At 36.5% G+C, this 24,728-nt stretch overlaps 1 long non-coding RNA gene across 1 annotated transcript in view; it reads right to left on the bottom strand.

The window, feature by feature from the left end:
* Window positions 1-24,104, bottom strand: part of LOC310903264 — a 96,841-nt gene extending 72,737 nt beyond the window's left edge. Inside the window, exon 1 of the long non-coding RNA XR_014587404.1 lies at window positions 23,495-24,104. This is a non-coding gene — a long non-coding RNA (uncharacterized lncRNA). The remainder of the gene's footprint in view (window positions 1-23,494) is intronic.
* Window positions 24,105-24,728: the final 624 nt, after the last annotated feature.

Below are 24,728 nucleotides of genomic sequence, written 5' to 3'. Positions count from 1 at the left end.
TTTTTTTTTTTTGTCTAGCTTCTCAATTGCCTCAGATAGCTTAATGTTACAGATCTTCACAGAGGTAAAAGATTTGGGAGTTACAACAGGAAGAAGCAAGATGCATATGAAAGCTTAAGTCCCTCATTTTTACTGAAGCTTAAAAGGATGAACTTTGTTTGATGAATGAAAGCTATTAATATGTCTTCTTTTTGTTGAGACACCAAACCACCAACATAAGTCATTAAATCTATATTTATCACAAGAGTGTAACTCATTTCCTCATCAATTTGAGCATTCTTGCCAATTCACTATATGTTTAGAAGAACATAAAAACTATTGAAAAAATGCTTTGTCTATTTGCCTTTTATTTAGTTTTGATTTTCTCACTCGAGTTCACCAAAACTTTAACTTTCTAGCAAAACTAATTTCAGACTCTAATCATGGTCATTCTCTAATGTAGCAGTGAACTTGTTACCATAAACTGCTTTAGAAGTGCACACACTTCAGTGTGATCAAAAGATTGAGGAGTGTGTTTTGTTGTTGTTGTTTTGTTTTGTTTTATTGAGAAGACATTTTCACATTCATTTAAACTGAAATCCTTTAGGGATTCTAGAGGCAGGCACTATATAAGTAGTTGCATGGTTTTGTTGTTGTTGTTTTTTCTTTATATTTGTAACAAGATTACAGAAGGGACTATTATTAGTTTTAGCTAATCTTATTTTAAAACGATTGTTGCAATTCTTATTTTTAATTCAGTCATTCTCAAAGAGGGGCTTATAAATCACAGAGATCAGCAGAACTTCCTAGCTAACTTTCTAGTAGCATCTTTGTATACTGCTCTAACTTCTCTCACTCATCACAACATCTGTAAGTCTTCACTTGATTTTAAATAAATGCAAATTAGTTTTACAGAACTCAGTTTTGGTATGATGAAATTTTGTACAGTCCTGTATTAGTAACCAAAACACCTGATGAAAAGAGTATTTTTGTTCTCATGAAATTTCTGCAAAAAAGCAACACATTTTATAGATCTTTTTTAGAAAGCTGTAAGAAAAAAAAAAAGATGATGTAAATGAAATGTTAAATCTTTTTAATCTTTCAACAGATTACTGTAAACAATACCTTTTCCTAAAATATGATTTTTATCATTATATCTATTGAAGCACATTATTCATGACTTAACAATAGTATTTTTCTTGCCACATATATTCTTTAAACTTCTCTGGGGATATGTTTCATTCCAAGTATGACCACAGATTTTATGTTAATAAAAGAGTCTTAGTTTTGTCTATATATCTTCCCATATCAGGTAAATTTTCCTTCCACTCGTATCCATTTAACCGTTTAATTATTTCAAAACTTAAAGTATGTCTTCTTTCATTCTGTTTACCAAATTTTACAACTTAGACCAGAAAAGTGTAATGGAAATCAAACCTTCCATTTACATTTAATATCAATGCTATTTTCCAGACCAAGAATAGATTATTTGCCCGCCGTTATGAAAGCCCTGATCTAATGAACTATGCATATGCATACAGAGAAGACAGCAAGTCAGCACAGGCATGCACCTTCAAGTTGAAAAGCAAAAGTTCTTTGTGAAATGTCTGGTTGCAGCTGAGATGTTTGTGTCAGGACTATAGATAAACGGACGAAGACCTTCCAGAAAATTTGTAGTGCTAGCAATTCAAGTGATAACTTCCAGAGCTAATTTTCATTCAACAGTCTTTGGTTCATTCTGGTTTTCTTAATTATTAATTGTATGGTAATGGTATCAGCTTCCCTGTATATCAGTCTGAAAATGGATATCATTTTAATTATAATAATGTTGTTACAAGACTCACTTAATTATAGCCAGATTTTGACAATGAATCGAGTGGCCCCAATGAGTTTATTGAGTACTTCCAGTGACCCCTTGTAGGAAAAGGTGCTATTAACATCAGGAAAAGTGTCTCAATTGATTCCTCAGTGTTTAGGAGATTGTTTGAAATACCCAGGTGCTAGATAAATGCAAAGTTATATGTCTGTTATGTATAACCCATACAGACTACAAGAAATAATTATCATGCATAGGGGTTCACTAGCATGCACCCTGCCTCCCATTGACTTCATTAAGTCCCTGTGTGGCAGCAAGAGGCTGTAATTTGCAGATTCTTCTGAAGAACTGGGTCTTTACAAGGTAATCTCAGCATACATCATGTTTTCACCAATGAGTTTGATGGAACATAAAATTGTGGTGACAAGCAAATCCATCAATGGCACACCCAGTAGATTCCAATTACGTTAATTAGAGTAGACTTTCTAATGAGTGGAATGTCAAACACTGGATCCATGCCCAATGCTAATCATTCATTCATTTTGCTGCTGGTTCTAATTCACATTATGCCAAGGAGGTTTCATGCATTCTGACACCAAACTATGAGCAAAGTGCTTCTGCTTTTAGAAATAGAAACAGAAGTACAAACACAAGTTTGACATGCTAATTAAATGTGCCAGGGTGCAAGATATATTGCTAAATGTCAGTCTTTCGCTATAAATGTAAGCATCAGCCAAAGCACAGAAAGAGTGTAAAGAAGTATTTAGAATAATTCTGTGGCATAAACAAGACAGTGACAGTAACCATCCTGTTATTCTTAAAAGTCTACTGAAGTTGCATCCAAATAATAAGGAAAAATCTTGGAGGTAACCTTATTATATTAAAAGGGTGCTGAATTAGCAAAGGGAACTGAGTATAGAGAAGGCATGGAATAACTGTATGAATACTAACAACCTGATATCCAGCTAAATGCTTTATATTTGATCTAAGAAAGAGAGTTCTAGAAAGATCCACTTCAGAAACATAGGGTGCTTGCATTCACCTGCACCAGTAGTTTTAAGACATGGAAAGTTAGCTACCATCTGCTGATAATTAAGCATGTTTGAATTTATTTTCATATTAGCTTCAACCACTGATGAGGATGGATGTGCACTAGGGCACCCAGCTGTGCACTGGAGAGGCATCGACATGCATCCATCTCTTCTGATGGTTCAGCTGCAAGGACAGGAGCCTTTTCCAGAGTAGGAGGTGGGTAGATGGCAGTAAAGTCCCAATTAATTGTGGGATCTATCCAGACTTGCATTGCTTGAGATGAGTTTCTGTATTTGCCACCTACTTATTGTACAGAAACTCACTAACCGCTTTTTCAAGCTCAGATACAGAAGATATGCTTTCAAAACAATGCTGAGGATACAGGAAAGCTCAGGTGATGAGTATCTTCAGCTCTGCAAAGGGTGTCTGATGCTTCTGCCACCTTGAATGAGCAGTTGGGTAGTGATTTGTTTCTGGTACGCAGTTGTAGGTACCCCAGTTCAAAGAGGCCAACCTGTTAACACTGAATTAGAGATACAGTTTTAGCTGAAGTTGCTCCTCTGATTAATTGTACTCATAGCATCCAAATACCTCAGCTTCCACACTCTAATGTGCTGATGTTAATGATACTAAACAATATGGAAAGTGAGTCAAAGAACACTCTGCGTAAGGTGATATCCCAAGACATTATCACTCTAGTAGTGTATAAATATTTACCAGACACAAGACCTAACAGGATAAATTCCTGGTATCAGCTGTAAATTATTTTTTTTTAATAAATAAATAAAAGGCAAAAAGTATTATAAAAGGTATTTAAGATATTTAAGATCCCTGGAGGTTCCAAGAAATAAACTTCAAGCTGTAATGACTTTTCAGACTTGTGCCTATTATGTAAATCATTATACAGTGACTGAGAATAACAGCATTCTGTCTCAATTTATGTATGGATTAACATATTTGTATAAAATAAAAACCTACCCAAGCTACAAAATATTTCTTTTTAAGATTTGTCTAATTTTATCTGTTTATTTAATTTGGGCAATGTATCATATATACACAAAATACCCTTAACCTCTGACTTTATAATCAAAAGGACAGATGCATAAGAGTTTTTACAGTAGAAAATTTACAAGGAACTTATTTTAATGATATTAGAAATATTTTTTTAAGTGAAAAACAGAGCTTGATATGTTTTTAAACAGAAAACAGTGAGTAAAGATAATTTCTAAAAAATAATTTTTCATTTTCCTGTTTACAGCCACGATAATTCATTTTTTTTGCTTGCTTTCTGCTTTTCAAACTTTCCTCTTAAACATATTTTTTTAATCCAGAAAAAGGAAAGGGAAATATTAAAAGGGAAATTTTCATGTCCAATAAGAATGTAAAGTTAAAAAAATATGGATCTAAATTAACAGTGACAGGAATGGAATATCACAAATGAATTGAGTAGTTATATATCTGAAATATAAAGGCAAAAAAATAGGAAGGCCATTATTCTGTGAATTTCTACCTTTTGTTTAGATATATACCTTTGGGGAAAGTATCCAGATTTTCAGATATTTATTTGGGAGCTGTTGCAATTTATTCGTTGCCACCTCAAAGATTATTATGGATAACGTCAAGCTCTGTCCTATAACTCACAGGTCTGAAGTAAATGATCCTACTTAGTCATTGCAATGCTGTAAATAAATGATCAGGAATCAGGTTAACATGCATCCAACTCATCTGAACTCATAAAAGCCAATTCTGAATATAATTCAGAGAGCCTTTCTGCTGAAGGTCAAATTCTGAGTGACACAGGACAGAGCATTAAGTCCATAAAGCCATTAAAGAAGATCAGTGATTTCTTGTATTTCATGTATACTGAGCAGCAGTGTGTTTCATGTATTAGAAATCCATGCACTCCTTTCATGGTACTTACTAGGAAGCTTACCATACAGCTAGATTCTTCCACCATATACGGAAAAATAAAACCATAATATGGTTTATCTTAGTTATGACTCCATTCTGCAGGCGATTCTCTGAACATCAGTTCTGTTAGAAGTTGTAAAAGTTTGACAAATTGTCCTTCTGTTGGGGTAAATACCTTATAAAATTGTTTGTTTTACTTATGTGCTAACAAGGATCACAGGTTATTTTTTGGCTTTTTTTAAAGTTACTTATTTCTCATTGTGTTATCTTGTTGTAAAATCCCTTCCTTTCTGTTTTCCTTTTTACTTTTCTGTTGCACATGATAGGAGGTGAAACTCCTTTTAGCAGGTCTTCTAAGAGTTTTCACAATTTTACAGAATTCCACAATTTTTCTAAACTTGAACTGGTATGGAGGTAAAATTTGCTTACAAAAATATTAATTATTTCAAATTAAGCAGGTTTTCCATTCTCTTTTACAGGATTGTCTAATTCTTTGTAGAATCCATTGATACGTGAAGTTAGAAATTAAAACGGGCAATATTGATAAAATTGTCCAGAAGCACTTGTACTAATACAAATCAGTGTATTATTATAGGGTCAGTGGAGAGATGTCAAAATATATTTCATAAGGATCTTATTAGAAATCCAAAAAATATTAATTAAGAAAATCATCATCATATCATCAACTATTAAAAGTTTTTACTAATTTTAACAGTAAAGTTGATTTGAAAGGTATGACTAAAATATCTCACTGATTTTTTTTCTTATTGTCTATACATAGAAGTTCTTCAAACTTTTATTATTTTTATATAATTTATTTCATGATATTTATAAAATTGTTTTAATAATAATGAAGAATTATAATTCAAATCAAATTTCTTTCACTTATATTTTACAAAGGTTTAAAGATAAATATGTCACAAAAATTTGTTTCAAGTATTTTGGTAAATTAAGGATTAAATCAGTCTTTAGGTGCTCCACCTCCTGTATTAATTTATCCTTACTGACTTCAATGCATCATATAGTATTCTACATTTAGATTTTAATCTACCTTTGTGGCATGAAAAGTTCATCTGTTCCTTGTGATGTCTTCACTGTGTAGCACCTACGACCCTGGCTAACACTTCAAGGACTGGGTTGGCAGTCTTCCCAGATAAACTCAGAAGTTAGTACACTCTGCTAAACACTCTGCTAAAACGTCATGCTTCTACAGAAACTCCTTATAATAGACTCATATCAAATACATTGAATGCTTTGTAATACATAAAAGGATCAATGGGTCACATTAAATAAAAGTAGATTTAGTAAAATTCTGTAGCCTACACTGTATCATAAATTATTAAAATTAATGAACCCGATCCCTTCTGCAGATTACTCCATGGCTGACACTGGTGTAATTTCATTGATATTAATGATTCACTTTCAGTTTCACAGTGATGTAAAACTGGAATAATAGCATGATGATTCAGGTCTAATACTGTTAAATTAGCTGCACCATTTACATTAACAGATGGCAGGCAAATATGTCTTGCTTCATTCATTCAACCCAGGTGATTAAGGAGTTCTTTTTTCTGTCCACTATTATATGGCACATTAATCTATATGTTTCATATGCACCTATATAACAGCTTTTGGATCCTGATCTTCAAAAATGTAATTTTAGTATGGTGAGAAGTATTAGATTGAAGACTGGGCTGGGGGTTGGGCCAGGAATGGAATGAAATTTAGAACCTGAGCTATAATGCCAACATCTCTCCTCACTCAGGGATGTTTTCTTATCCTGGTGCATGCCTGTGGACTCAATATTGTTAATGAACTGTCCAGTCTTTCACTGGACCATTGCAATCTGTGGGACAGACTTAAGGCTCTGCAGTTGGATGGCAGTAACCCATCTGACTATGATCAACAGAGATTCTTTTGTAGGCTAGAAGGAATAAACAGATCTAGATTTACCTCCACTTTCTGATTTGAAATTCACAGTGAAAGACCAATACGGTCAGAGTGCACTGATTGTTTAAACTATTACATAAGCTAAGTATAATTAATTCATTGTAATATTCTGATAACAGGATGTTTACTTACATACAGACAAGCCATGTATTTAGCTTTGAAAATTTAAATAAGAAAGAAATATGATTTGCATGCCTCTGTAGTTTGTCCATACCATGAATGTTCAATATGGCTAAAAGTGACTTTTATAAGCAAAAAGCCCTGTGACTGAATATGTCTGTTAATGTGAGTGATTTTGACATACAGCTTTGCTTTTTACACACTCTAATTCTTCGAAGTTGCAGTATTTTAACTGAAGATAAAAGCTTTAAATCATTAAAAGAATACCGTTATCTTATTCTTATCTTTTCATTAATATATATAATTAAAGTGGAATGGAATAAAGCCACTATATTGTAAATACTAAAAAAGCTATACATTCCTAATTAATATCATTTTAATAATATATTGCTTTGAAACATAGTTAGTACAAAATATGTTTCCCAGTACATAAAAATTGAAAAAAAAATTTTTTTTTGAAATCTTGTAAATATAGGTGAGTGAATACTTACAGTTTATAGCTGATTATTGGAACTGGTAGCCACAGATAACTAAGATACAAAACATTTTAGAAGTATCAATATAGAGCACTTCTTTCATAGAACAGGAACTGCCTGCAGAAAATATTTCCTTTTTTGTCCTTCCAGTTGTATAAATACACTATGGTCATCCAAATCTGAGGATTACAAAGGAATGTGTTTTTTTCAGTGAAGAAACTAATTTACGTTCTGTGAGATGAGTACCTCTTGGGTACCTAAGTACTTGAAAGACTACCAAACAGTAACGGACTTTCAATGAAAACAATTGCAAAGCTTATATTTGATGAATTTAGGTTTTGTTACATAATAAGGAAGAGTTGCAGTTAGATTTCAAAATTTCAAGATATGAAAACTGATTAAAACATTCAGACTAACTGGATAAAAATACTTTCACATAAAAAAAAATAAAAAAATCCTGGAGTTCTGAAAGCGGTGACTTAAAGCTTTTTCCTTTCTCCCATGCTATTTGGCTAACTTTTCTAGTTATTTATGTTACTGTTAAGTTTTCATTATTGTTCATAATTGAATATTCATATTCATCTTTATAATACAGCTACAATATTTGTTGGATGCATAGTGCAGTAATTTTCATCTCAATATGGACATTAAATAGATATGCTGTTATGCAGAATTCTAATTAGGTTCTGTTCCCAGTTTAGCAAGTGGAGCCATGCAACACGGTAGTTTCTACAGTTTTCCCATGTTCTTCCTTGTCTTTATGTTATTAGATTTGGTCCAAACAAAAGCAAGTTGACTCCTATGCACGTCCGGTGTCTTTGAATCACAGCAGGACTAGCCGTACTCTAAGTATCAGCGGACGCAGCAAACAAAAGGCTGTGGGTTTGAACTGCTAGTGGAACAACTGACACTGGAGCAAATAATGGATGATCAAAGAATCACAGAATCACAGAATCGTCTAGGTTGGAAGAGACCTCCAAGATCATCTAGTCCAACCTCTGACCTAACACCAACAAGTCCTCCACTAAACCATATCACTAAGTTCAACATCTAAACGTCTCTTAAAGACCTCCAGGGATGGTGACTTAACCACTTCCCTGGGCAGCCCATTCCAATGCCTAACAACCCTTTCAATAAAGAAGTTCTTCCTAATATCCAACCTAAACCTCCCCTGGCACAACTTTAGCCCATTCCCCCTCGTCCTGTCACCAGGCACGTGGGAGAACAGACCAACCCCCACCTCTCTACAGCCTCCTTTAAGGTACCTATAGAGAGCGATAAGGTCGCCCCTGAGCCTCCTCTTCTCCAGGGTGAACAATCCCAGCCCCCTCAGCCGCTCCTCATAAGACTTGTTCTCCAGACCCCTCACCAGCTTCGTTGCCCTTCTCTGGACTCTCTCGAGCACTTCCATGTCCTTCTTGTAGCGAGGGGCCCAAAACTGAACACAGTACTCAAGGTGCGGCCTCACTAGAGCCGAGTACAGGGGGACAATCACTTCCCTAGCCCTGCTGGCCACACTGCTTCTTATACAAGCCAGGATGCTGTTGGCCTTCTTGGCCATCTGAGCACACTGCTGGCACATATTCAGCCGACTATTAACCAGTACTCCCAGGTCCTTCTCTGCCAGGCAGCTTTTCAACCACACATCTCCCAGCCTGTAGCTCTGCTTGGGGTTGTTGCGCCCCAGGTGCAGGACCCGGTACTTGGCCTTGTTGAACTTCATACAGTTGGCCTCAGCCCATCGGTCCAGCCCATCCAGATCCTCCTGCAGAGCCTTCCTACCCCCAAGAAGATCGACACACACACCTAACTTGGTGTCACCTGCAAACTTACTGAGGGTGCACTCAATCCCCTTAACCAGATCATCGGTAAAGATATTAAAGAGGACTGGCCCCAGTACTGAGCCCTGGGGGACTCCACTAGTGACCGGCCTCCAACTGGATTTGACTCCATTCACCACAACTCTTTGGGCCTGGCTATCCAGCCAGTTTTTAACCCAACGAAGCATATGCCAGTCCAAGCCACAAGCAGCCAGTTTCTTGAGGAGAATGTTGTGGGAAATGGTATCAAAAGCCTTACTGAAATCAAGGTAGACCACACCAACAGCCTTTTCCTCATCCACTAAGCACGTCACTTTGTCATAGAAGGAGATCAGGTTCGTCAAGCAGGACCTGCCTTTCATAAACCCATGCTGACTGGGCCTGATCGCCTGCTTGCCCTGTAAGTGCCGCGTGATGACACTCAAGATAATCTGCTCCATGAGCTTCCCTCACACTGAGGTCAAACTAACAGGCCTATAGTTCCCCAGGTCTACCCTCTGGCCCTTCTTGTAGATGGGCGTCACGTTTGCTAGCCGATGATGTGGTGATAGATGCCATGGTATTAAACTGGTACTTGATTGCATGTGGTTGAAATATGAAAGAGGATTTTTATGTGGGAAAATCATTATCCAGAGGAGAGAGAGTGGTTTATTATGTCCAGACTTCAATAGTTCTTCATGATGCAGCAGATACATTGCTGGCACAGTACCACGCAAATTTATTTCTTTGCTAATAAAGAGCCTTTGTGGGTTTTGGTTATTTTTTGTTTGTTTGTTTTTGTTTTTGTTTTCCATTCATGTGTTTTTTGTTGGTTTGGTTTGGTTTAGTCTGTTTGAAATACCATTAGCAATATGCAAAAGGAATGATGACTGAGTTTGAGACTTCCTTTTCCTGATAAATTGTATTAATGTTTTTCATTTATAAGTTACAGTGTCTGAATATATATGTAAATAGAAGAACCTCATCTGACATATAATAAATTATAATTAAAATTAAAATAATTTCACTGAAAAAAAATGAAATTAAAATTTTCCACAGAAAAATACACATTTCCTGCTGCTCCAGCTATGATCTTATTTCTTCTTGAAAAAAAAAAAAAAAAAAGAGAGAAAAAGACTTCATAACACTCCTTAGAAGTCAATACTTGGACTCTGTCACAGCAAGGAAGGAAGCAGATTCCAAAGATAAAGAAATACCAGGAGACTGCAGGAAAAGGGTTCCCCCTGCAATACCTTGTCATCACCCTTTCATTAAAGAAATGCCATTAAGATATATTATTTTTAAATTTAGCTCCATCATGATACAGATGTCTTCAAGAACAACTTTTACATGTTTCTTTTTTTCTGGTAAGCTATTTCTTTAAATGTGGGATACCATGAAATATCTTCAATTAGGTAACTGTAATTTTATCTGATTGATCTGTGATGTCATGTAACCTGTAGTATGTGTTGTACCTCATAAAATAATAATACTACTTTTAAAAAATCATCTTCTTCTATAAGGGTGTAGCAGCTGGTATTGAAAGCAAAACATCTGTACTACACCCAGGAGTCAGTGACTATGCTACTTTCTGAATTCGTGTTAGCACATTACTTGTTCCTGTGCATGCATAGACTAAATAGATAAATGTACAAAATATTCACTTCACAAATATGAATTTGTCTGTCTCCAAACCCTTATTTTTGTAGCTTTCGTTTGGAATTTATTCCAATGAATAAATGATCTTGAACAAATGATTTTGTGCAGCTTCTTCCAATGTAGTGCCATTTCATTGGGAGTTGACCTACTGCTGGAGACCGTTTGTTCTGTTGAAATATATAAATCTAACAAAAATGAATATATTTTCAATGTTCTTGACTCATTTTTCACCATTGGAAGGCAGAGACTAGAAGGTCTATGGTGATATCTTGGTGCATAGCTCATGGAAGGTTTGAATCTTGTTTAATACTTAAGTTTGTTCTATGAACTTTTTCTCAGCACAGCTTTGCTTTTAACCTTTGCCATCTTGACAGATTCTCCAGGACATTACTTCCTTTCATGCACCACAGTATAAGCTCATAAACCTCCTTTGGTTACCTCCATGCAAAGTACGAACTAGTGTCACAAGTAATTTAGTTTGCACTGTCTTGTATGTTATGAACATTCTTTAAAGGATTCCATTGAACAGCCTGTATATATCTAAAGCAACTCTGAAAGCACACAATAGGTAGCTTTTGCTCTTATTATAAATCAAAATAAATCAAAATTCTGCCATAATTGAGAGCTGTGCATCTTTAGGCAGTTCCTTTCAGTAACAGCATTTTAATTAGTGTTACATATACTCCGACCTTTCTCAAGGAAATATCTTATTAGAATAAGAATGAATAATGTGACTTCCCTCCTGAAAGTAAAAACCTTGTAAGCTCACAGTACTGTGCCTTTCTGTCTTTTAGATTCAAATGCTGATTAAAGTTAAATTCCAGTCAGAGATAAGGCTCCAGCCGTGGTAGTAACAGCTTTTTGGGGAATGAAAAAATAAATAAATAAATCATATAGTTCTCTGATACTCGAGAAAAAACAACTGTGTGTTGTGGAAAAGCTGGGGAGGGCCAGTTAGGCTGAGACTCAAAGACACTTTCTTTGAGCATTCCCTTCATAACAGATAACAACAGGCTGGTATAAGTCTATCATGATTTACTTGTGCATGATGAGTGAGAGTTACTTGAGTATGAAAGGGGATACTTCATCCTCTTCTAAGATGAAGATAGAAATATACTCAACTGCAGACCAATTATGAAGATATTCAAGTATTTTGAAGTCTGTTGAATAGGAAACACTAAGCTGCACTTGTGTGATGATTAGCTTCATTGAGTTCTACCAGCAAATGCAGTACTTAACTTCAATCAATGCCGAGGTTAGGCAAAGGAAGTGTACAGTTATTGATGGATTTCACAAGGGATATACAGAGCCATCTGGAAAGGGGTCACTCCTATGGAACTGCTGAAGGAGCTGGCACTCTGGATTTAAAAGAAAATAGCCACAGACTTCATCAGATTACTATACCTGAATCACTAGACAGCTGCATACTCTCAATCTCACCTTACTTACAGACTGCAGCATGCAATTGCTTGCAAACAACTATTGATTCTGTTAAAAATAAATAGGAATCTATTACAGAGGAGACTCTGCCATTTCTAATGTTCAGAAATGTTTTATTGCCTTCCTGTTGAAATAGTGATATCTTGCTCCAAGAAAATTATAAGCCTAGGGAAAAAAAAATATATCCTATATCTTTGGGGAAAAAGGTCAGGGGACTGCACACATTGGATTCAAGATCAAAATTATGGGTTAATGTCTGAAAATGGGAATCCCAGACAGCTGAGAGTCTAGCAGAAATAACAGTTCAGTTTAAACATTTAACTGCTTAAAAGTTATATACATGCAGCCGGTCAGTTTCAAGTTGTTGGGAGCTATGAAACAGTTTATAAGGTGAAAAGACAGGGAAAGGAGATACCTATGCTAAAGCTATTATCATTATTAACTATTCATATTGTGACATTTTCCTTTAGATTTTTTATTCATACCATGCTGAGTAGTCCATAGTGTTGCTTCTGTAATTTACATATACTTGGAATAATCATTAATAAATTGTATGACTGTGTTTTGCAAATTTTGTCTTATACTAGGCACTTAGTGCACTGCATTTTATCACTTCCTAAATATATGTGATTTTTCATCTGGTGCAACTTTCAGATAATATCCTGTTCAAAGTCATGTAAAATCACTATATAGGTGAGAAACCTATAAGTAACCATTAGAGAGTCATCTACGAAAAAATCTTTTTATTATTGGTAGTTCTTTCTCCTACCACCAAAAGTGAAATACTGCCTGAGCACACTGTCAGGCGATGTAGTGCTTTCTTCCTGGAATCTGTCTTCTTTATAAGTAATGTCCAAAGTCAGGCTCTAGGCCACTCTGTTTTGGAGATGAGTTGAGCCTCCCCTTTAACAGTAACAGTGCCAGTGATCGTAAGAGCTGAGTCTGTCAAACCAGCTACTGCAGTCAAATGTTATAGATCGTGTTCTGTAACGGGAAGGAAGGAAGCTCTCATGTATCTCTCGGAAAGATGAATATAGGCTTTCTGCACTATCAAGTATTGCTTCTAGGTCAAGCAGAAAGTGAAGTTGCAATTCCCAGCTATAAGGCATGGGTACATGTGTTACTCATCTAGAAAGGTTATTTTCTGTTCAAAATAACTTTTCTGCAGTTTGTGATTATGAAAAGAGCTGAAGAAATCACTTGAAGCATATATGCTAGAATGAAAAGTCTTAAATTAATAACATGATAAACATTTGATTAAGTATAACCTGAGAGGCAGTGTTCAGGTATTCATAAGGTCCAATAAGCTGAACAAAGGTAAGCCAAAAAGACAGTATGCATTTAAAAAGAGAAACTTAAAAAAAAAAAAAAAAGGCAGCTAAATTCAAGTGCAAGTACATGAAAGCAGATGTTGTAGTCAAAAATTGGGTTATAGTTTTATAAATCTCAGTTAACACTGCACATTGTGTTAAGATGCACTGACTAGGGATAGAGGTATTTATACACTTCCATTGAGAAAATCACTACTTTCCTAAAAAGTAAGCCCATGAATAACTTTACTCTTCTGCTTAACATTAATCCCATCCATATAGGCTGCATACATACCTGATTTTTCTGTATAATTTCAAGTATGGTATTTTTGAAGGTAATGGGTTTATTAGAGTGACAACAACTGCAATGAAAAGGAGATTGAAATCAGAAACAGATAAAAACAGATATTGCTACACCCACAAACAAAGTGCCAGCAACTCTGGCTAATCAAAAGAGTCATCTTTGAGTCTAAAAGACTAAATGTAGGTGTTATCACATATTTAATTGTATTGTGTAATAGCACAATGCAATCTTGGATTCTTTTTGAAAATGCAGAATAGAATTTGGCACAACTAAATATGCATCTTCTAAATAAAATAGGTAAAATGCAGTATATGAAAATGATACAATCAGTTTATTCTTAAAAATGTGAATTTTTCATCCGTCATTTTGTTCTAAATTAGAATTTTGTGCTTCAAAAAAAGTTGATGACTGCAAGAGGATTTGACAACATCAGATACAAAGGAAACTTTCTATGGCACGTGACTGCAAAAAGAATTGTAACCTCTGCATGAGTGAGTTGAGTTCCTTTGTCACTGCATAATACTATGAAATTTGCTGCCACAGTTCTGGTGGGACTAAAAATATAGCACATCTAAGACACAGCAAAAACACCAAAACCTGGATGCAAGTGACTGTAAGAAGAGACATTTGTATTCTTTAACCACAAACTTGTTCTTCAGTCCCAAACTGCTTGCCAGCATTTCAGGGAGCCCACAACAACCAGCAGACAACATAGAAGGAGAACCTGCAGGCTGTGTATAATGAGGGGGCCTCATAAATCAGAAGAGCATGTTAATTATATGTAATATAACAACTTTCTTTAGGAAAAAAAAAAAAAAAGTAAAAAAAAATAGTAGATGATGCGAAAAGGTGCTACTACATTATGATTTTAGTCCCAAAACAGAAGCCCGTGACAGCAGGCTGAACTCCGTGTTAATCTGCTTCTTCAAAGCCTCTATTTTTAGGTAAATTAAATTCCTTGTCCATCGCCTATGGCAGGCAGGGTTTCTATAGGACAATGCTTTGAAAGTTCCCCACAAACCCACATCCTTTTAACTTCCAGATTTCCAACTTTTTTTTTCAGTTTTTAGGCCTGCAGTATTGTAGTTTTAATTTATGTTAATGAATGATTGGATTATGCTACTGTTGCCAGAGCATCTGATATGTCTGCATTGCTCCTCTGTTCTGTGACAATACCTTCAGTGATTAGCTGAGCACATTTAAACATTGTTTGCACTGATGAATAAACTTCTATGTGGCTTTTGAGCAAGAAGATAGTGGCAAAAACTTTGAGTATGTGGCAGACAGAGAGCCAAGTACGGTGCATTGGCGGCAGATTAGCCATCAATGCTCCACAGTGGAGAAAGAAAAGATTAAATGATCTTCATTTCTAGTTATGCTGGAGACTGTTTACAAGCAGTAATAACCTTCAGGTCTGTCCTTTCAGTTTAACTCATTAATTACTAGTCACATATGTTTAATCTATTTGCATGTTTAGATTCTGTATTATATTGATTTGTGGCAATTTCTTCAGCCCTGTCACATCTACTCTGTACTCACACTACAAACTTAAGTTTTGTTCCATGAATGTTTTTCAGATTACCATAAATCTAATTTTTAACTGGGAGGGTAAAAATCAAGATAAATTTTAATAGAACATTTAGTTCAGGTAAATACAATTCTCATTGTTTTTTCTTTCTGTTATACTCAGTTTCTCAGATAGCATTAATTTCAAAAGTGGATCCCACTTATTGTATTTTCACAGTGTTTTGTGCTGCACATTTAAATAGAAACCATCAAGAGTTGTTATCCAGTCCAACAGCCAGTGATCAATGACAGATATAGATCCAGTTTGCCTGAGACAGGGAAGAAAGTGAACCTGGATCTCCTACTTCCTTGGGTTTTGTAGCAAACACCAATATACTAAAATCAAAAAAAAAAAATCCTCTTCTGCCCGTATGAGAAGTGCTTGTCAATGTTCATTTTATTTGAGCCTATCTATGCATGTCTCTAAAATGTAAAGGTATTTTCCCCTGTAATTCCATCCTTCAGTGACATCCAAATTTGTTGAGTTTTGCTATAGGTATCATTTGGACTGTGATTTCATCTGTTTTGTGTAATACAAGATGCAGAGATTGAATGCTTCTGATACACACAAACCCATTCCTGTGGCTGGCCATGGCAGCACTGGGAATTCACAGAAGGGGTCACATGATTGGAAAAAATAAAAACTTGCCAAAGTCAAATTTTCCAAAGGTCCCAAGTAACTTAGAAGTCTGAGTTTGATTTTCAGGCACTAAGGAGCCTTTGATTCATGCTTAAATTAACATATATATATTACATATATATACAAAAAGATTTGGGCATTGCAGTGCAACATACTCTTCCTCTCCAAGTCCAATATCCTTGACATTTGGAGCTCATCTACAAAGGAAGTGTGAGGACAGAAATCCTCCTTTACACATTATTTATTTGCCTATGATAAATAAAACAGTTCAGCATGAGATGTTTAGAAACACACAGTTGAGGCAGTCCTGGGCTCAACAACAAGGATTTTGTGATTTGGAAGATGCACTACCCCCATTTCCTGCAGTGTTGTATAAATTACACTGGCAGTCAAATCAAAGACGTCACAAACTTAGACACACAAGACACGCACAAAGCCTATCAGTCCCCCAAATTTGACAAATTAGTGTTTTGTAGCACTCTTTCATATATTTTGAACATTCACTTCATATATCTTGCAGTTAAATACCTTGTTTTCTAAATGTCTTCAACAAAATACATCTTAAATATATTTTGTAAACTAGGAAATATGTTGTCTCGCAGTCGTTTTGTACTTAGAGACTTCTAGTTTCTTATCTCTCTGTTTATGTAAAATATAACACTCCTCTGGAAGTCCATGGAAAAATATCACATTACAGCAGCAAAGAAAATGGCTGATGCTGTGGATCGTGCCCTCCAAAATTTTGCATATTTTAAAGCACTCTAATTTTTTCTTCAGAGAATTCACAGCTCCATCTTCAGTAAATGAAACAGGAACTGCTTACTAATACTGCTGACAATATTTGTTTGAGAAACCTAATTTAATAATGTAAATGAAGTGGAAGTAACTCATAGCAAATATATCCCTTAAAGGCTTTAGAATGAGAGCCAGCCTATAGAAACAATATTTCTTTGTAGAATGATGGTTTAAAAATGACTGCAATGATTTGTAGGATAGGCTATTAAATTATATTGTTTGTATACAATGGTTGCTCTGAAGAGCCTCACAGCATCTATTTGTAAGTAATTACCCTTAGCGTGGTATTTGCCACCATCAGCTTGGCTTACCGTTACCTCTACTGGTAAGTAATATAGTCAGTGAACTCTCAGGTAAAAGGCAAATGTTGAAAGGCTTCATTTTGTACAATCATACAAAATAGCTGAGTGTAGAAACCAATAATGCTGATGAGGTGTTCTAAGACTCCACTGGCCTTATATCCTATTTCTTAATATTTTTCCAGTGATATAAATAACAAATGACACGAAGCTGAAAAAGGGGAAGTTCAGGCTGGATATTAGTAAAGGGTTCTTCACTGAAAGGGTTGTTGGGCTCTGGAACAGGCTCCCCAGGGAAGTGGTCACAGCACGAAGCCTGACAGAGTTCAAGAAGTGTTTGGACAATGCTCTCAGACACAGGCTCCTCTGTGGAGCCAGGAGTTGGACTCGATGATCCTTCTTGGTCCCTTCCAACTCAGGATATTCTATGATTGTATGATTCTATACTTGTTCTGTACTTCCTCATCAATACCTACTCCACTGGCATGATGTTAAATAGTAAGAGCACATGGCTCCCAGGTTCACTAAACTTCTATAGAAGTATGCTTCAAGAAAATAGGCTGTTTCTTGCTCTCAGTACAGAAGAGTTTTCCAAATGACCTGTAAACAGTGAGTCCACCTATCTTCAGCAATAGAAACCTGAGATTCTGCAGTTTGCTTTCTGGCACATATTATTATTCCGTGCACAGATTCACAGAGCAATGGTACAGGCTTTTTCTAGAAGGACATTATAATGTGAGTCAGCTACAGCCATGAATTTTATTAACTTTTTTTGTTAGATACCGCATTAAATGGCAACACTAATGCACAGATGAGCTCTGCAATGTTCCTATTCCAAGGCTGAGCAGATGGCTGTTTCGATGTGTGCTTGCTTTCATGTTCTCCATTTCATGCAATGTCCCTTATCTTAGGCAACCCACTTACATTTATGCTGCCAGAGAGCCTTTAAACTTACTGGAAGTTTATGGAGTAAAGGGATGGTATGGTGGAAAAGCCAGAGGGAAAACTCAGATAAGATTTTGGTTGTGCTTTCTCCTCTGCTTGATTAGCTCGGGAAGCTTCTTAGATTGCCAGTCACTTTTGTGGAGATGGAGGAACTAATTTGGTAGGGAAAACCCAGCTGAACCCTATTTCAAAACCTGAATAAACCAAAGGTCTAAAATGTTCCTTTCTCCCAAAATAGTTTTTGTCACATTTTTCCTTTTGCTTTTTAACTCTGTACAAAGACCCATACTTACATCTAACTATAAAATAATTTTTAGAAGGAATAAACAATTCAAACAGTAGAGAACAATAAATACTACAGGTGCACAGGCCCTTTGGAAAGTAAGTCACTGATGTTACAAGAGAGGTATTCAGACTGAACCACTGAACGTTCAGAGGCCACTGTTCTGTTCCCATTGCAGCTGGTATTTTCCTTCTCATTTGCATTTAAATGCAGGCTGATCCAGATATTCACTCTTCTTCCCTTGACAGGCTTCTATTGCAGGTGGTGCAAAATGCTCAGGTTTTTTTTGTTTTGTTTTGTTTTGTTTTGTTGTTTTGTTGTGCTTTTTCTTTTGGATCAGCCTCCAACCAGCGCTCTGACTTGTTCCTCAATGATACTTAGAAATACGGAGCTTTCCCAACTTCCATGTGCCCCAGCCCACTTGCTGCTATCGGATGATTTTACAGCAGGAAGCCTGTGGACAAGGAGCTGTAACTTGGCCGAATATGCCCCAGCAAATTGCCCCAGCAAATGACTGATTGCTGTGGCACAAAGCAGTCTGGTGCAACTTGCGTATGCTGCCAGCTTGTTACTGCAGACGGAGGCTATGCAAGCACTACAGAATGACAGTGTTATGCAGCTCCCCAGAACCTGGCTTTAGTGGAAATGTGGAAATCTGCACAGGCTGCAGATTACTGGCAGTGTCTGGTTGAACTGCCACCTGTTAGAATTTGAGAGTATAACCTCAGCCACAAGGAAATGAAATGCAAAAACCAGCACTCAAGCATATGACTTATAAAGTATGCTTAAATGGTAAACAGCAATGCTTTGCTTTCCACCTGTGATCACTGTGCACTACAAATATTGGTGTTTATCTCCTTATTATCCCAGTTGAAGAAGCAGCACCAGAATGCAATAATTATGAGATTCAACAGCCAGTAAAGAACTAGTGAAGGCATCAGTTACCAATTCTGGATCCTATTCTGTTTCACTTTAACTCCCAAGATACCCTAGAAAGACATACATCTTCCACTCAGAGATCAGCACTGAATGGATGTCCACAGTTCTCGCCAGTTTTCTTATGCCATAAGACTTTATATGTGAGAGGATTTTTTTTTGGATATTCACAAAGAAATGTGGAGAAAATCAGCAATAAGCAGTGCCCAAGTCCCCTTTGTCTGAAACACCTCCCTGGCTTGAACCCCAGCAGCTGTTGACTGGCATTTGGCTCTTATTTTTCTTTAAGCAACACACTCCCGATTTCTCTTTATTCCTTCTGACACTCGTGATCCTCTTACTCACACATACGAACTCCCCTTTGATCACTTCTTGCTATTTCGTACACATAAAAAAGGAAAAGATTCACAACACTTTGTTGAGGACTGGAGAAATTAAATGACTTGCTTGAGTTATGAGAAGAAACTGACAGAAAAGCTGAATCGTCAGTCTTGTTCCTGTGCCATAATGATAGAATCATAGAATCGCAGAATCATAGAATGGCTTGGGTTGGAAGAGACCCCAAAGATCATCTAATTCCAATCCCCTGCCATGGGCAGGGACATCTCCCACTAGATGAGGCTGCCCAAAGGCACATCCAGACTGGCCTTGAACACTTCCAGTGTTCCACTTTTTATAAGCCCTGTTCAAGTACTGAAAGGCTGCAATAAGGTCTCCCCAGAGCCTTCTCTTCTCTAGGCTGACATACCCAGCTCTCTGTCTTTATTAAAAATGAAAGGTGAAGTTCTCCATCTCTCTGATCTGATAGAGCTTTTCATCCACCAGAACCTACCAAGTCCTTCTCCATAGGGATGCTCCTAATGAGTTCTTCTCCCAGTCTGTCCTCATGTCTGGGATTGCCCCAACTCAGGTGCAGCACCTTGCACTTGGCCTTGTTGAACCTCATTACATTCCCTTTGGGCCCACTTCTCAAGCTTGTCCAGGTCCCTTTGGATGGCTTCCCTTCCTTCTGTTGTATCAACTGTACCGCTCAGCTTGGTGTCATCTGCAAAATTCCTGAGGCTGCACTCAATCACACTGTCTATGTCATTGACAAAGATAATAAAGATATTAAACAGCACTGATCCCAGGACAGACTTCTGAGGACACCACTCATCACCAGCCTCCACCCGGACATTGAACCATTAACCACAACTCTCTGGATGCAGCCAACCAGTCAGTTCCTTATCTACCAAACAGTCCTCTTAATTTCATTTTCTGTCCCTATTCTGTATATATAAAATATGTCATCAGTATGCATCAATACTTTCTTTTATTTTAATTTTGAACTACTAATTTACTGTTTTAGCATGATGAGTTTGTAAATGATCTTTTTCTAGCTGAACATCATGGATGTGAACATTAGTTGCACAGTAAGAACAGACTGAAAAGGCTAACGGCATTGTCAGGGAAGCAAAATGAACAACCATCACGATCCATATTCTTTGCTATATAAGGGGGAGTTTTACAGGAGTTAAACTCCTCAAGGTCTTGTTCAGACATGAAACCCAATCAGCCTAAAGTAGCAGAGGAAGTAATGCCATGTATTTCACAAACTCCCTACAGCTGGTTGAGCACCCTTCGTATCACACATAGCCAAGCTTTCACAGCCTAATTTAGCCTCTTTTTCATTTTAATATTTTTAAATCCAACTAGAAAAATTGTATCATCTATGCACAGCAGGATGTCCCATTATATGTGAAATAAGCTTTACTGGTATTACAGAAATAACAAGTTCATTCTTGACTCTGTGTACAAAGCATAATTCAGTTCCGTAAAGCTTATTGCATTCAGAAAACCCAATAGCATATGTGAGCCGTATGTCATTCTGCCCTTTCACAACATTTACAAACTGATACATATCTCTTCAAGAGGATAAATGTTTTCCTAAGTCAAAAAATGTCAGCTTTAGCTTGGACTGCATTAGCTCTGTTGAGTTCTTCAAATACACACCAGGTTAATGAAGACTAAACCATGGTGGGCTATGCTTTTTGATAAATATTGAAGTGCTCTTTGATCCTGATAACCCACAAATGTTCAGCATGAGTGAGTTTTCATGGTCAGCATGCAATGATTTTGATATTTGACTTTATCTGCAGCCCAGTGCGGTTTATTTTCCTTATCTGGATGGTATGCGTAGAACGAGAAAAGACAGAGAAATTAAAAACAGCACAGTAGTAGTGCTCAAAAGACTTTTTTTTTTTTTTCCTGTTTTAAAAAAATTCTGAGTCAAGTTGACCCGTGACTTAAAGACACCTCTACACAAAAGACTTTGCAAACAAAAATGCACTGTGATGCCCCTGCTTGTGGTGGACAATATCCACTTTTGCACTGGAGAATACAGTTTAGCTGTCCATTCACTCAGTAGCTTTCTATCAGGCCAGGAATTAATAATAATATTTTGTACTTGTATCAATGCTTATATAGCACCTTTTTATCCCAGGCTCTCAAAGCACTTTACAAACATTAATTAATTAAGTCTCACAACAGCCCTGTGAGGCAAGGAGCTATTAGGTGAAATAATTCCTTTCGGTTTCTTGCCTTTGCCATAGGGAAAAGAACTGGCATAAAGAGCTTAGCTTGTGCCAGAAAGATATAGCCTAGAAATAATGCTGGCAGCGCTGTATGTCTCATCACTGCAGGAACCAAGCACTCAAAATCTTTATGCATTAGCAGAACAAGAAGCAGTACCACAATCCATGAGCTGACGGAGAGGAGGGAGCCAGTAGCCTTTGCTAGCTGAGCATGATGTCTTTGTGGGCATACAGGTTATTATTTTAATCAGAAGAAATAAAAAGTGAGAGCTCGCCTGCTAAGTTTTCTAATGCTCTTGTGGATCCTTAATAACAATGCATGACTCCTCAAACAGCAGTTAAGGCCAACTGGTACATAATTGAAAAGAATGAGAGTTGCCACATCTCTAGGCATGAAGAATTACCAACACAAGCTGAAGTTGTTTCCTGGATCTGATAAAATTAGCAGTAACAAGGTTATTATGCAGACAAGCCAAACATGAAAGAACACAAAGATAAAGGATGACGGATAAACATGTGACAAAGTGTTGTTTAAAAATGAACACAAAGGTTTCAGGCAATGAGTTCAGATGCTGAAGCACAAAACCTCAGAAATAATCCAGTAAATCTTGATGTCTCATTTAGGGGCACATTTGGTAGCTCATTTTGTCTATTTATTTATTTTTATTTTTTTGCCATTCTAAAGGGAGACCAACAGGAGAAACAAAGCTTACAAAGAAAAAACCAGACTTACAGCTTGGGAAAAATAAATAAATAAAAACTAGACTTATAGCCTGTAAAAAAAAATAATGCCATCTGAATTCAATGTTTAGCCAAGCACTGTTTATCAGGGTTTCATTCTGTGCACTAAGAACATAAATGGTTTCTTTTTTCCTGGGGCCAGATTTGGATCACTAACTTGAGTTGGGCCTGAGGGAGAAACACAGCATGTATGATGAGCTGATTAATTACCAGAAATCAAATGCCTTGCAGTCAGAACAACGTGCTTGAAAGAAAGCACTAGTACTGTAAAAGTGGTGCATATCTACATGCATGCATAGCCAGGCAAGAAGACCATGGGGATTAGGTTTCACTGTAGCCTGAAACAAAGGATTTAGGAATGATTGTTTATCCTTGACAGTGTGACCTGTGCCAGTCTTTATTAACAAGGGCTTTCAGTATATGACATTTAAAGTAACAGAACCCTCTTAAATAAACCTCAGGATTTTACCTTCTTAAAACATCACTAGGATTTCAGCTGCTTTTCAAAAACCGTGGCAGTGATTCATAATTAAAGGTTAGGATATGTCTTATTTCAAGCCTTGTGTGCATAAATATAATCCTTTTGAGTCTGTCTCTTAGGAAGAGCTCATTTAAAGTGGAGTGCAAATCTACCAGAAAGCCATAAACGAAGGTAGAATCATATTAAATAATATGAACATTATATTGGCAAGCTTGGAAAGTTGTTGAAAAATAACAGGATAATAGGAGATGGGTGAGATCAGTTTAGTAAATTTTCTCTGTCTCTGAAAGTCATGTGTATATATATATAGAGAGAATGTATGTATATACATATATATACACATATGTAGAAGCCTAGTAGAATTTTTTTCTGTTTTCTATACAAGATTATTTTAGAATTACTTTCTCAGTCATGAAACTCAGAGAAATCACAAACTCACCAGAGTCTTCCAATGTATCATTTCATGCAGTCCTCCGATACAGAGCGTCATCTTGTCTGGATGAAAGTTAATGGATGATTTAATATAAAATATTGTTAGGCTGCTTTAAAGTGTTCTGTTTACAGCTGTCTGTTCTGGTACTTATTTGTTCCTTCCACTATTTGCTTGCTAGACAATAAATAGTACATTGTCATCTCACTTAGAGTATTTCTGCAGTTTGAACATTTTTTCCTGTACCTATGAACTACCCTTTGAACCGGTAAATGTTTCAAAATAATATGGGTGCTGTAAGTGAGGCTGTAGCAAGGATCTGACAGGCTGACTGGGAAACCGCAGAAGACCAAGCCAGATGATGGTTTCCTAGTTACAGACGGTAGTTATATAACCTTGAGAGAAATCTTTGCCTAAACAGTGACTGGCATGATATGTCATTATGTTCACTTGGATTCATTCAAAACTAAACTAACTTTTTTATTATTTTCTGTTTTTCCTATCCCATTTTTTCTGTGCTAGAAGAAATATTGCTTAAGAAAGGGTATTTTGTCCAAACTTTCACATTTGCCTCTGCTATATTATCAAAGGATAAAAGGCTATTTTAAACAGCTGTCAAAGCTCCCCAACTCTCCAACTCTCCTTTCAACTTTTTATGCAATAAACATTTATAGGTGATTTTTACTTTTCTTTTCTTTCCTGATGACATATTTTAAATGGGTGATTCTGAAAAATGTAATATCTTACTGCTGTCAGACACAACAGAGGACATTGTTCATTATTTCAGTATTGCACATGTCTTACTTTCAGCCCAATGACCAGCATGTTCCTTGACCTGAGCTGGGAATCAACACATTTTTTGAACTTCTTTCCCCATCTGGGAGTAAAGAACCATCCAGCAGAATTAATTTGGCAAGTTTCTCCGCTAAGCATGCACAAAAAGAGCCTAAAGAACAGAGATCCTTTCGATCCCACAGTCATGGTTCCCTGAATGCAGGGACAAAGAAAAAGATGGCAATCTTGGATTTCACTGAAAGAAATTCTGGCAAAATACCACTGCAAGACAGCCACGAAAACTATCATTTATACTTCCCTAGTACACAGGTGCCGCTAGGTATGTTTTTTTCCAAATTATAGCAATTCTGTACAGCATGGCAATATGTATAGCAAAATATATATACATATATAAAATAATTCTAACAACTAGCACCCCTGAAAGTGGAGAAGCCACAAGCACCCTCTG

The sequence above is a fragment of the Anser anser genome (genome assembly GCF_964211835.1).
Source record: "Anser anser genome assembly, chromosome: 8".
NCBI lineage: Eukaryota > Metazoa > Chordata > Aves > Anseriformes > Anatidae > Anser > Anser anser.
Note: the sequence above shows the minus strand (reverse complement) of the source record. Positions and strands in the feature narration are given on the sequence as shown.